Below are 15,238 nucleotides of genomic sequence, written 5' to 3' on the forward strand. Positions count from 1 at the left end.
TTTGGTGGGTTTCAGATTTGAAAATTTTAGCTCAAAACTTGCGGTTTTGTGTCACCCACTTGCTATCCTTGTATTTGGAAAGCAACACGTCCAGTTTACTTGTTCCGTATATTACCTTTCGGTAAACTACCGTCCGGTTGTAAAGGAAAGCGTTGAACAAGCAACTGTTAAGGCAATGTCCCGTGACATGCTTTTGATTATGGTCTATAACGTGTCGGACGCAATTACTATCCTTGGTAGGAGCAATAGTAAAGCTCACCCTTATAATTTTTTCGGTCTGGCACAAGGTCCTGTCTTTGACCATGCTATGCAACCACCGTTCTTACGGTTGACACCCGATTTAGTTCAGGTGACCTAATGAATTCCAGGTGAATTCCTAGGATTTTACGTTCAATGGTAATGAACGCATTGAAAATAGGGTTTTCAGAAAACAAATCGGTTTGTATTTTTGATCAAAATATTTTCTCGTTCAAGCTCGAGTTTAGATATCATCGAATTCCATGAGTTTGAATTCTCAATCCTTAAGGTCAATCTCTAGGATTGAGTAATATCAGTCTTGAAAGCTGATTTTTAATCTTTAAGGAGATTATCCTTTCTGGGGATCTGATTCATTAGTCTTATCCAGCTAATTTGCACGGTGCCTCCCCATTGTACGAGATAAATCCTTCTCATGGTTAGGATAAATCTGACCACTTGGCGACCCTGTTTAATGCTGAGGTCCGTGGATTTCCAGCTGATTTTAGTGATGACTTTTCTAGATTTTTCGTCAACCTACAGCTGGTCTGGACGACAACTTCATGACCTAAATCAAGAAGCGCGTGTCTTTTTCGGAAGACTTTACTTCCTTTTAATGATGGAATTGATTCATCGTGTAGATCCATCTCTTCTTTTCTTTCATCGGGTAAAACAGTTTAGTTTAGTCCAAAGCAAAAGTATTTTCAGTTATTTGTTACAAATATATGTGACATATGTTTAAAATAACTTGGTAAATTTTCCCACACTTGGCTTTTTATTTTTCTTTTTATCGTCCTCTATTCCATTTTAAATGAATTTTGACGTTTTAGTTTGTTTCTCAATTTATGTCCTTTTTGAGGTAACAATAATTTCGGTGTTAAAACCTAGTTTTATCGTTCATAAATATGTATAAATATGATTTTGAATTCATTTATTTGAAAATTTTGAAAAATTTTACTAGAATTGGGTAGTCAGTATATAAGACTAGGGCTGTTCTTTTTTATCAGAGAGCACTAGATTCTAATACAACTACTGCTTTACTAGTATTTTTAATGGTAACCAAGTGTATAAAGTAAAAGTTTTAAAATCCGAAAGAATTTAACCCCTTCCCACACTTAAGATCTTGCAATGCCCTCATTTGCAAGAAATCAGTAACAATTTAAATTATTGAGGGTGATTTGTGTGAAAATGATTAAATTTTTACCAAAGTTTCCAAATATATTGGCGTTTGTTTGCTGAATGATAAATGGTGCACATCATTTGTTCATTCCGTCTTGTTGTTATTTCACATATATTTTGCATCTTGTCGTCAAAATTAGTTGCTTTTGCTGAACTTAATGCCAGTCTTTGAAAATGCGTTGTTTTACCCTGTTGTGTACATAAGATAAACTGCAAACATATATACATATTTTTGAAGTTTGGTATATTACCCCACATTCAAAAATTATTAAAATCTAAGAATAAAAGTTAGATAATTATAAAAATGATTACAATATTAACAAAAGTATTAAACATATCAATAATTACAAATTACAAAATAAAAATAAAAATAAGTAAACTAAGGATGATATTGGTACCAATAGGGGTTCCACGCATAACCATAAGTGCTATAGAATGCTTCGGCAGGGTCATACGTAGGATATGGTGGCTGCATCTCTATCGACCAAGGAGGGAAGACGGGTTTCGGTGTAGGAATATAGTTTCTACCTATATGTTGGCAATGCGCTATGATCTGGTTCTGATGAACTTGCCAATCTTCAAATGCTCTCTGTCTAGCATTTTCGTATTCCTGAGAAGCTATAAACCTATGCATTTCTTGCATCTCATTCCCCCCTCCTACATTACCTTGTTCCTGGTTTCTCTCTACCTGTGGATGTCTACCATTGTATCGTACTGCGGCGTTATTTCGCCGCTTCAAAACTTTAGCACCATGGTATACATTTAAACCTATAGTGTCGCGGGGTTCCGGCTCTTCTACCAATAATCCCCCCCGACTTATATCCACACCGAGATATTCACCAATCAAAGTAATAAAAATACCACCTCCTATTATGCTATGTGGACGCATCCCTCGAACCATAGCTGATAAATAATAACCCACACAATATGGTATACTTACAGCGCTGTGTGGGTCTCGAATACACATATGGTAAAACAAATCTTGTTCATTTACCTTTTCTTTGTTTTTACCCCTTTGTGTAATCGAATTAGCTAAAAACCTATGTATTACTCTTAATTCGGCTCTATCTATATCCAAATAAGAGTAGTTTCCCCCTTTAAAACGGTGATGGCTTGTCATTTGACTCCACACACCGTGTGTATCAAAATTTTCATCTATTTTCCTACCGTTTAGTATCAATCCTCTACAATCGGCAGACGCTAATTCCTCAGGCGTATATATACGTAAAGCCTGAGCCATGTCCAGTAAAGACATGTGGCGCATCGAACCGCCTAACAAAAATCTAATAAAAGAACGATCGGTTAAACTAGCTACCCGATCATTCAACTCTATACTACATAACAACTCTTCACACCATACTTTATATACAGGTCTGCGTATGGTGAATAAACATATCCAGTCATTAAAAGAAGAATTACCATACCTCTGTACCAGTAATTCCCTAATTGGCCCGGCCAATTCTACAGCTTCCAAGGGTCCCCATTCTATGACCCTTGGTACCTCAACAACCTTGGAATGAAGAGTATGCAAACCCCGTTGATATTTTGGATAATCTATCCAAAGTCTGTCAAATCGCAGGTTCGGGTGCAACTGTTCCAAGTGCATATCTGAAAAGGTCATGACTGGATGAGGTACATCCTGCTTGTAGTAGTTATCTACCTCCTGTTGTTCCAAGTTCTCAGCAGGAGCATGGCGGGCTTGGGATGAAGATTCACCCCTTTCATTCTGCAAAACACATCAAACACAAATTTTGTGCATCCAAATATGCATTAATGCCAGCAAAATCATCTATCAAAATAATTACAATGACATTATCAATTTATATCAAACTTAAGCTTATTTTCACATTTTTATCAAATCTACACTTTTTCAAATAAGCATATACGAAAATTTTCGCCAAGTTCATAAGCATTCAACTTAAATAACATGTCAAAATAATCATTACTAGCAAATAAACAAGTCTCAAATGGCATTATCTTTCAAAAATCAAGTTCATGAATTTTGGACTTGAAAAAGTCCACTTTAATTCTCAAAATCATGTTTAGGCTCAAAATTTGGATCATTTAACTACCTAGACATGTTACACTACTCAATTTAGCAACAATTCATGACAAAAATCGGCCATAACCTGTTTATATCAAAAAGCCCCAAATTGCTCAAGAACACAAACCCTAGATTATTCAAAATTTGAAGTTTAAGGCTTCTAATCATGTTAAACAACATCAATCTAGGTTATACAAGCATAATACATAAACAATTTAAGTCTAATTACACTAAAAAGCATCAAAATCAAATTGGGGAAAAATAGCTCAAGAACACTAAAATTCGAATTAAATGGTGTTTAGGTGTAGAAATTTACCGTTTTTCTTGAGTAGTTCTTAGATATCATCCTTCTCAACATGATTTTAGCAAAAAATTTGGTGATTAACGGTTAAAAATTGAGATTTTTGGGGGTGATTTTCGCAGTATTTCGGGGTCTTTTTTCGCAGTATTTGGGTGTTTATGTGTGTGGGTGAGTGAACTGATCGTGCAGCTGGTTATATTTTTTTTCTGTAATTTTGTCCCTCCGCGAGTCGCGGAGGTTTTGTACTGAAAACTCCGCGAGTCGCGGAGTTTACCCTTTTTTTTTTTTTTTTTTTTTTTTTTTTATAAAATCTTTAACTTATAAAACAATTAAGAAATTAATTTTAAAATTTTGTTTCCCTTGTTATTTAGGACGAGGTCGTTTCGGATCGATGTCCTAGTCCGTCCCTCGACAAAATTTTAAAATTTGTCTTTTTGTAGCGATTGTTTTAAAAGCTAAGATTTTTGGGTTTTTTAATGTTTTTGGCATACTTTAAATCAATAAGATTAAAAATAATGATAATAAAAGTTCTCGTCCCTCCCTCGGGTAAAGCAATTTCGGTTCAAAGACCTAGTCTTCAACTTACGACGAATTTTAAAAATCATATTCTTAACTTAATGAGATAAAGTAAATTTTTGTTTTTAAATTCACACAACATAAATATAAAATTCAAAATTATTATTAAAAATTCACACCAAACTTAAAATTTGAAATGCATAAAATTAAAAATTAATATTTTAAAAAATTCACACCAAACTTAATTTAAAAATTCATAAATTCATATCAAACTTATATTAATTTTTCAAATATTTACAATTTTAAAAATATTGTTTTTACAAAGTTTACAATATTAATTTAAGATTTAAATATTAATTTTTAAAAACATGGTAAAAATAAAATTGAAAATCTTTTTGTCTTTTTATCCCACTTTAATCAATCAAATATTATCAAAAATATGCGCCCCTCTTTTCGGTAAAGTAATTTCGGTTCCAAGACCTAATTTAACTCATGACGAATTTTTGAAATATTTTGGTTTGATTGTTTAAAGATATTTATACCTTAAGAATAAACGTTAAATTTCGCAGTGATGTAATAAATTTTTGAAGGATATCAATAATTTCGGTCGCCAAACCTAATTTTATTCAATACCAATTTAATACTTTTTAGCGAACAAATTAGCGTTTATTATCAAAAGGTTAAAAATAAAAATAAAAATAAAAACTGTACAGACATACCTGTGAAATAGATTTCTTAGTTATATGATCTATTATATTCATAAGATAGTCGGTTTAATTGGTCTTCCATGGCTGCATAGGCGTAACCTCTAGCATTCATTGTCTTTTCTTCTAAACATATGAACGGTCCGTCTCTGCATAAAGTAACAAATTCGGTATTTGAATAGGTTTGATTATTTGAACATTTACCTCCATGTGACCATTTTCCGCATTTGTGACATTTTTCTAGGTGTCGTGCTCTTCTTTTCGCTGCGGATTTTGATTTTCCTTTACCAAATTGTAACTTATTATCTTCGCATCTGGATCCTTTTCTAACTCCGTCCATTCTTTCTCTGATTACTGATACTATTTCACTCGGGAGTATGTCATTATTTCTTTTAGTGATCAAAGCGTGTAGCATTAGACCATGGTTTAATTCACAGGCAGTCTTCATTTTGTAAAAACCTAAAAAAAATAAAAATTCAGAATGGGGGGAGAAGACTAGTTCTTTAGGGTCTGCTAGGGAAAGACCATACATGTTCCATTTTCGAGAACTACACGAAAACAGACAATCTAACTCTAACAGAAATACATATTTATCCTTTAAAGACTTTATTCTCCCCACACTTAGTTAGCTGTGGTGTCGAAATTGTGATTAACTTCGTTGTCGACTTCCATCGGACCATGTATGTAATGTTTAACTCTGTGACCATTAACTTTAAATTCAATCCCATTTGAATTTATTAATTCTATCGTTCCGTATGGGAAAACTCTTTTGACTATGAATGGTCCAGACCATCTTGATTTCAATTTTCCAGGAAATAGCTTGAATCGTGAATTGAAAAGAAGAACTCTGTCTCCTTCTTTAAATTCTTTTGAACTTCTGATTCTTTTATCATGCCATTTCTTCGTTCTTTCTTTATAGATTAACGAATTTTCGTATGCTTCATGTCTTAATTCTTCTAATTCGTTTAGTTGACTTAATCGTAGACGTCCGGCTTCATGTAAATCAAGATTACATGTCTTCAAAGCCCAAAATGCTTTGTGTTCAATTTCTACTGGAAGATGACATGCTTTTCCATAAACAAGTCTAAAAGGTGTGGTTCCAATTGGAGTTTTGTAGGCTGTTCTAAAAGCCCAGAGTGCATCCTCCAATTTAATGGACCATTCCTTTGGATTTGATCCTACGGTTTTCTCTAGAATACGTTTTAAAGCTCGGTTGGTATTTTCAACTTGTCCACTTGTTTGTGGATGATATGCGGTGGAGATTTTATGAGTTACTCCATATCTTTTAAGAACTTTCTCAAGTTGATTATTACAAAAATGAGTACCCCGATCACTTATTAAAGCTTTCGGTGTTCCAAACCTTGCAAAAAGACGTTTTAAAAAGTTGACTACAACTCGTGCATCGTTAGTTGGGAGAGCTTGTGCTTCCGCCCATTTAGATACATAATCAATGGCTACGAGTATATATAGATTATTATGAGATTTTGGAAATGGACCCATAAAGTCAATACCCCAAATGTCAAATACTTCACATACTTGGATGACATTTTGTGGCATTTCATCACGTTGACTTATTTTTCCGGCCCTTTGACATGCATCACAGGATTTGCAAAGAAGGTGTGCGTCTTTGTAAATTGTAGGCCAATAGAATCCAGCTTCATAAACTTTTCTTGCTGTTAGTTGAGGCCCATAATGCCCTCCTGTTGGTCCTGTGTGACAATGGTTTAAAATTTTACTAGCTTCATCTCCAAATACACATCGGCGTATTATTCCATCGGGACAACTTTTAAACAGATGTGGATCTTCCCAGAAATAGTGTTTTATATCACTGAAGAATTTCTTTCGTCTTTGGTACGATAATCCTTTTTCAAGGAATCCACATACTAAATAATTTGCATAGTCTGCAAACCATGGGATTTCTTTATAATCTATCTTCAATAGATATTCATCAGGAAAGTTGTCTTGTATGGCTGATTCATTCAGAACTTCTAATTCGGGATTTTCAAGACGAGAAAGATGATCAGCGGCGAGATTTTCTGCTCCTTTTTTATCTCGGATTTCAATATCAAACTCTTGTAAGAGTAAGATCCAACGGATTAATCTTGGTTTAGCATCTTGTTTTGAAAATAGGTATCTAAGAGCAGAATGGTCGGTATAGACCACCGTTTTTGCTAGAACTAGATATGATCGAAATTTGTCAAAAGCAAAGACAATAGCAAGGAGTTCTTTTTCAGTAGTTGTATAGTTCGTTTGTGCTCCTTGTAATGTCTTACTAGCATAATATATAGGTTGAAATCGTTTTTCAATCCTTTGTCCTAAAACGGCTCCCATTGCAAAATCACTTGCATCGCACATTAGTTCAAATGGTAGATTCCAATTTGGTGTTATCATGATCGGTGCATTAGTGAGTTTTTCTTTAAGAATATTAAAAGATTTGATACATTCATCTGAAAAGATGAATGGCGCATCCTTTTCTAGGAGTTTATTCATAGGAGTGGCAATTTTAGAAAAATCTTTTATGAAACGTCGGTAAAAACCGGCATGCCCTAGAAAACTCCTAACTCCTCTAACATTTGTGGGATGTGGAAGTTTAGCAATTACATCTACTTTAGCTCTATCCACTTCAATTCCTTCTTTTGAAATTTTATGTCCAAGAACGATGCCTTCTTTAACCATGAAATGGCATTTCTCCCAATTAAGTACTAGATTTGATTTTTCGCATCTAATTAGCATTCGTTCCAGATTAACTAGACATGATTTAAATGTATCACCGAAAACTGAAAAGTCATCCATGAATACTTCCATGCATTCTTCTATCATGTCGTGAAAAATCGCCATCATACACCTTTGAAAGGTTGCAGGGGCGTTACAAAGTCCAAATGGCATTCTTTTGTAAGCAAAAGTACCATAAGGGCACGTGAATGTGGTTTTCTCTTGGTCCTCGGGTGCTATTGGAATTTGAAAATATCCGGAAAATCCATCTAGAAAACAATAGTAACTATTTCCGGCTAATCTTTCCAACATTTGATCTATGAAAGGTAAGGGAAAGTGATCTTTTCTGGTGGCGTCATTTAATTTTCTATAATCAATACATACACGCCATCCTGTTACAGTCCTAGTAGGAATAAGCTCATTTTTCTCATTTGTAATGACAGTCATGCCACCCTTCTTAGGTACGCATTGAACTGGGCTTACCCATGGACTATCAGAAATTGGATATATCAAACCTGCATCTAGCAGCTTAATAATCTCTTTCTTAACTACATCTTGCATATTAGGATTTAGTCTTCGTTGGCGTTGCACATACGTTTTATGACCTTCTTCCATAAGGATTTTATGTGTGCAATACGAAGGACTTATTCCTTTAATATCATGAATCTTCCATGCAATGGCTGGTTTATGAGCTTTCAACACAGAAATGAGTTGTGATTTCTCATTTTCAGTAAGAGAAGACGATATTATTACAGGTAATTCAGATTCACCATGTAAATAAGCGTATTCCAAATGGTTTGGAAGTGGCTTTAACTCTAATTTCGGAGGTTCTTCTATCGATGATTTATATCGATATCTGTCTTCTTCTTTTAGCATTTGAATTTCTTCTGTTGTTGGTTCATATCCATTAGCTATAAGTGTAGCTAACATTTCAGCTTCATCAATTGGTTCATTACCTTCTCCTAAAGAACATTCTCCTGTTCCTTGTAATTCTGGAAATTCTTCTAATAATTCTGCATGTGCATCTATAGTTTGAATATAATAACATGTATCATCTGCAGATTGTGGTTGTTGCATGGCTCTATCCACTGAAAAGGTAACACTCTCATCCTCTATACTTAGGGTCAGTTTCTTACCGAACACGTCTATCATTGCTTTAGCCGTGTTTAAGAATGGTCTTCCTAATATGAGAGGAACTTAAGAATCTTCTTCCATGTCCAAAACAACAAAATCTACTGGAAATACTAAAGTACCAACTTTAACTAGCATGTTCTCCATTATCCCTCTAGGATATTTTATTGATCTATCGGCTAGTTGTATGCTTATTCTGGTTGGTTTCAATTCTCCAAGGTCTAGTTTAGCGTATAGTGAATACGGCATTAGATTTATACTAGCACCTAAGTCTGCCAATGCTTCTATTGAACTAAGACTACCCAGAAAACATGGAATTGTGAAACTTCCTGGATCAGATAGTTTTTCTGGTATCTTATTCAACAGCACTGCTGAACAATTAGCATTCATAGTAACAGCCGAGAGTTCTTCCATTTTCTTTCTATTCGTGATTAGATCTTTCAAGAATTTAGCATATCTTGGCATTCCTGAAATCACATCAATGAAAGGAAGATTTACATTTATCTGTTTAAACATATCCAAGAATTTGGATTGCTCGGCTTCAAGTTTTTCTTTCTTCATTTTACTCGGATAAGGAAGTGGTGGTTGGTACGGTTTAACATAAGGTTTATCCTTAACTGTGTTATCTTCATTAACCTTTTCAACTACCGGTTCTTTTTCCTTATCTTGATCAGGTTGTGGTTCTTGTGTAGTAGGAATAGTTTCATCAGAAGTTACAGGTATTTCAGGTGATTTAAGTGTTGTACCACTTCTTGTGGTAATAGCTTTAGCTGTTTCATTCCGGGGGTTAGCATTTGTATCACTAGGTAAACTTCCCGGTTTTCTTTCACCTATTAACCTTGCTAGGTTACTTACTTCTTGTTCCAGATTTTGAATAGAAGCTTGTTGATTTCTAAATGCTTGAGCATTTTGTTCATTGGTTTGTTTTTGAGATGTGAAAAACTGCGTTTGAGTTTCAACTAGCTTCGTCATCATATCTTCTAAATTCGGCTTTTTATCATCGGTTTGTTGTGGTGGTTTGTTTTGAAAATTAGGTCTTTGCTGATTGTAAGTATTATTGGATAATTGTTGATTGCTAGGACCTTGTTGGTTGTTGTATGGAATATTTCGGTTATAATTCTGGTTTTGATTGTAAATCGGTCTTGGCGGTTGATAATTATTCTGATAATTATTTCCAGGCCTTTGGTTTATGTATGAAATATTCTCTCTTTGTTCCATTGTTAATTCAATACTGAGACAATCTTTTGTCAAATGTGGTCCTCCACACTGCTCACAACTAATTCGTATTGCATGAATATCCTTAGTCATCTTTTCCATTCGTCTCTCGAAAGCATCTATCTTTGCGGAAATGGAATCTAAGTCATGGCTAGAATCGGCTCTAGCTGCTTTAGATGATCTAATGATATCTTTTTCTTGGTGCCACTCATGTGAGTGGGAAGCAGTATTATCAATAATTTTGTAAGCATCAGTTTCGGTTTTCTTCATAATCGAACCACCAGCTGCTATATCTATGTCTTTTCTTGTAGTGATGTCGCATCCTTGGTAGAATATTTGTACTATTTGACAGGTGTCTAAACCATGTTGCGGACATCCTCTTAACAACTTTCCATATCTTGTCCACGCCTCATATAGAGTTTCATTTGGCTTCTGTGTGAACGTAACAATTTCTGCTTGAAGTCTTACGGCTTTAGATGCAGGAAAAAATTGTTTAAGAAATTTGTCAATTAAAACGTCCCATGTATCGATCGCCCCTTCAGGTAACGATTCCAACCAATCTTTGGCTTCTCCCTTTAAAGTCCAGGGAAATAACATGAGATATATTTGTTCATCCTCCACTTCTCGGATTTTAAATAGTGTGCAGATCCTATTAAAGGTACGTAGATGTTCATTTGGATCTTCCTTCGGCGCACCACTAAATTGGCATTGATTAGTCACCATGTGTAGAATTTGTCCTTTGATTTCATAATCTGGCGCATTAATGTCTGGATGAGTAATTGCGTGACCTTGGCCAGTGCGTTTAGCTCTCATTCGGTCTTCCATACTTAAAGGTTCCAGATTCTCCATAATTGAATTTGTTGACTCGGTATCACTAGATGGTTCTGATTTAATAGTTCGTTCCTCAACAATCTCTGTTTGAATGATTGGTGGTTCCGAAGGAAAGTTTAATGGTTCAGGATCTACGAACCGTTCCTGAATATTCTCTGGATTCTCAATTGTGAGGTTGGGTTCAAAAAATGGATTATCGGAAATTTGAACTGAAGTACTTGGTCGACTGGATGACGATTCTAAAGAAAAATCAACGGCGGTTATATTTGTTAAACGATGTCTTGATCGAGTTACAGGTGGTGAACGTACAAAAGGTGATGAACGTCTTGCTCGGTGCATTCACAGAATATCCTATTAGTTTTTAAAAGGAAAGAAAAATTATAATAAGTTATCCAATCAATAGACTTTTCTGATTTTGCCCACGTTTCGAATAGCCAAAAGATGCAGCAGAGGGGCAGGATTCGTTTGGTCTCAATATAATTGAGGACTGTTTGGCTCCAATAACCCGGTCCACGTACAAATCCAACTATTACTACGAACCAGAAAATTTTGATGTCTATCAATTTAACCACTTAAAATAAATTTTCGTAATTTTAAGAAATTTAGATAAGAAGTAGAATAAAATTCTAAGTCCTAAAAACTAGAATGGCGAGAAATAAGAGAGAAAAAGAGTTCGTCGAAAAAGGTCGAAAAAGAAAAAAAATATGGTTGAAAAATAAAAGGTGACGGAAAAATAAAAGGAACTTATCAAAACTTAAAAATACTTAACTAATTTAACCTTATTACTACAACTAACTTAAAATTATAATCGCAAATTGAAATTACTAATTGGAATGATAATTGATACATAGTAAAAGGTCTAAAAATATTAAAGCTTACAGGAAAAACTAAATCCCAAATGGAAATAACTTAAAAAGAAACTAAAACTTAAAAAGGCGTCGCAAAATTCTAAAGCACCTAAATCTTAGTCTAAAGAAAAAGCACTTAAGGTATTCTACGGCAAAGCCTAAAAATATAGGAGTAAAAATAACTATAGCAAAAACTAAGTTTAAAATTAATTATGAGCTAAAAAATACAAAAGTTACGCTACAACGATTAAAAAGGTACAAAAATATAAAAATATACAAAAAGTTGTAAAAAGTACAATTTTTATAAAAATATTATTTTTATGTTATTTATTTAATAAACTATTAATTTTACAATTTTAATAAAACTAATTAAACAAAATACATAAATATAAAGTAAAAAGTAAAAATAAAACTAAAATTAATAATAATAATAATAATAATAATTAAGTTAAATAATAATAATAATAAATTATAACCCGTAATCAATGCGAAATTAGGGTTTTTGTCCGTGTGTCAGAGGGCCTCCGCGAGTCGCGGCAAATAAAGAAGAAATTCCCGCGAGTCGCGGGGTTTAGAAATTCAGTTGACAGGTTTCACTTTTTACGCGTTTTCTTTATTTTTTTTTTTTTTATTTTGTTTTCTGTTTTTTAAATAATTAAAAGATATTAAAATTAAAACTTATATTTTTATAAACTAAAATAAAAATAAAGAAACTTATAAAACTTAAATATTTAACAAAATCCTAAAAATACTAATATTTTTGTTTGTCTTTTTATATTTTTGAATAATTAAAACGTATTTTTACAAAAACGAATTTTAATAAAAGTAGATAAAAATCTTTTTTTTTTTTTTTTATATTAGCGTTGCGCTTCCGGCTTTTAAGATAAGTCCCCGGCAGCGGCGCCAAAAATACTTGATGTTAAAGCTAAGGGGTATAAAATACTATTAAATTTTAGCAGAAAATACTATTAAATACGATACAATTTTACACAAGATATTTATTTATTTATAGAATGGATATACTTAAACCTTGCTACAACACTTATAGGCAGTGTACCTAATCGTACAGTAGTGTAGTTTTTAGTAAGTCCGGTTCGTTCCACAGGGAAATCTTTAAACAAAGCTCAACGCTATATTAGTTTACTTTTATAAAAATACAAATATATATATAAGTAATATTATTATTATAAAGGGGGGTTTTTACCGTTTAATGACCGGTTTGTCGATTTTAAGACTTTAGTCGCAGTTAAAACCTAATGTAAAATATAAAATAAATACAAGACTTAAATTAAAGCTTAAAGTAAATAACGATAATGAAATTACGAATAATAAAAATGCGATAAAATTAAATTGCGATAATTAAAAAGTACGATAATTAAAAGTGCGATTAAATAAAATAACAATAAATAAAAGTGCGATAATTAGAAGTGCAATTAAATATAAAATAAAGGAAATAAAATATGAAATAAAAGAATTATGCTTATTTAAACTTCCGTAATCATGATGTTTGACGTGTTGATTTTAGTTTTATGCCCATGGGTTAATTGTCCTTTGTCCTGGATTATTCAATATGTCCGTCTGGTTTTTGTCCATAACAGTCCATCAGTCATAAATATAAATTGCAAGTGTCCTTGTCAAATTATTATTATACCCGAAGATAAATATTCCAACTAATTGGGGATTCGAATTGTAACAAGGTTTTAATACTTTGTTTAATGAATACACCAGGTTATCGACTGCGTGTAAACCAAGGTTTTACTACTTTGTTAACAATTACACCAATTACCCTTGAATGTAATTTCACCCCTGTTTCAATTATTCTAGTGGCTATTAATCCATTCCCGTGTCCGGTTAAATGAACGATTATTCGTACATATAAATACCCCGCCCATCGTGTCCGATCGAGTGTATATGGTAATTTATAGGGACGCCCAATTGTAAATCTTTATATTAACATTAACAAACTTTCATTTAGTTAAACAAATATAAAGCCCATTAATAGCCCATAGTCTAGTTTCCACAAGTGTCGTTCTTTTGTCCAAACCCCAATTATGGTACAAAGCCCAATTACCCAATTTTAGTAATTAGCCCAACATCATGATTACTTCGTTTTAAATAAGCATAATAATAACTTAGCTACGAGACATTAATATAAAAAGGTTGAACATAACTTACAATGATTAAAAATAGCGTAGCGTTACACGGACAGAATTTCGACTTACACCCTTACAACATTCGCTAACATACCCTTATTATTAGAATTATAATTAAAATTAAAATATAAATTATAAATATAAATATATTACGTATATATTGAGAGAGAGATTGAGAAAATAAGATGATAAATTCGATCAGAATTCGGTTGGCTTTATAGCCAGAAGTGAAATTTGGGGCTCCGCGACTCGCGGCAAAATGGCCTTAAAACTCCGCGAGTCGCGGAGAGGTATTTACAGTTCACACCCTTGGAGTTTCTGGCTGCCGACGGTTTTTAATATATATATATAATATATATATATAATTAATATAATTAATTATATATTATATTATATTTATATACATAGTTAACTTGTAATTTTTAGTCCGTTGCGTCGAGCGTTAAGAGTTGACTCTGGTCCCGGTTCCGGATTTTCGAACGTCCTCGCGTACAATTTAATATCTTGTACTTTGCGTTTTGAATCTTGTACTCTTGTGATTTCGAGACGTTTCTTATCAATAATTGGAACCTTTTTGATTGTCTTTTGTTCTTTTGAGCTTTTTGGTCGTTTGCGTCTTGAATTCGTCGAATCTGTCTTTTGTCTTCACCTTTTACTATTTAAACGAATATCACTTGTAAATAGAACAATTGCAACTAAAAGCTTGTCTTTCTTGAGGAATAATGCTATGAAATATATGTTCGTTTTTAGCATTATCAAATATTCCCACACTTGAGCGTTGCTTGTCCTCAAGCAATATTGTCTTGAAATACTAGAATCACTTCTTTATTCTTCACACTTTGTACATCAGTGATTTCTATATGGCGGTATAAACAATGGTAGTAACGATATGGTTTACAGTCCCACATGACTATAAAAATTTAGATCCATTAAGGAAATTGGATCTTTATGAAAACATTTGATCTTTTGAAATCTAGTTTTTACCCTAGATAAGTTTTCCGGAATAACCCTTTACCGGTGTTTGCAAAATATTTTTGTGGGTTTGGTGGGTTTCAGATTTGAAAATTTTAGCTCAAAACTTGCGGTTTTGTGTCACCCACTTGCTATCCTTGTATTTGGAAAGCAACACGTCCAGTTTACTTGTTCCGTATATTACCTTTCGGTAAACTACCGTCCGGTTGTAAAGGAAAGCGTTGAACAAGCAACTGTTAAGGCAATGTCCCGTGACATGCTTTTGATTATGGTCTATAACGTGTCGGACGCAATTACTATCCTTGGTAGGAGCAATAGTAAAGCTCACCCTTATAATTTTTTCGGTCTGGCACAAGGTCCTGTCTTTGACCATGCTATGCAACCACCGTTCTTACGGT

This window comes from Rutidosis leptorrhynchoides, chromosome 3 (assembly GCF_046630445.1).
Source record: "Rutidosis leptorrhynchoides isolate AG116_Rl617_1_P2 chromosome 3, CSIRO_AGI_Rlap_v1, whole genome shotgun sequence".
NCBI classification, from domain to species: Eukaryota; Viridiplantae; Streptophyta; class Magnoliopsida; order Asterales; family Asteraceae; genus Rutidosis; species Rutidosis leptorrhynchoides.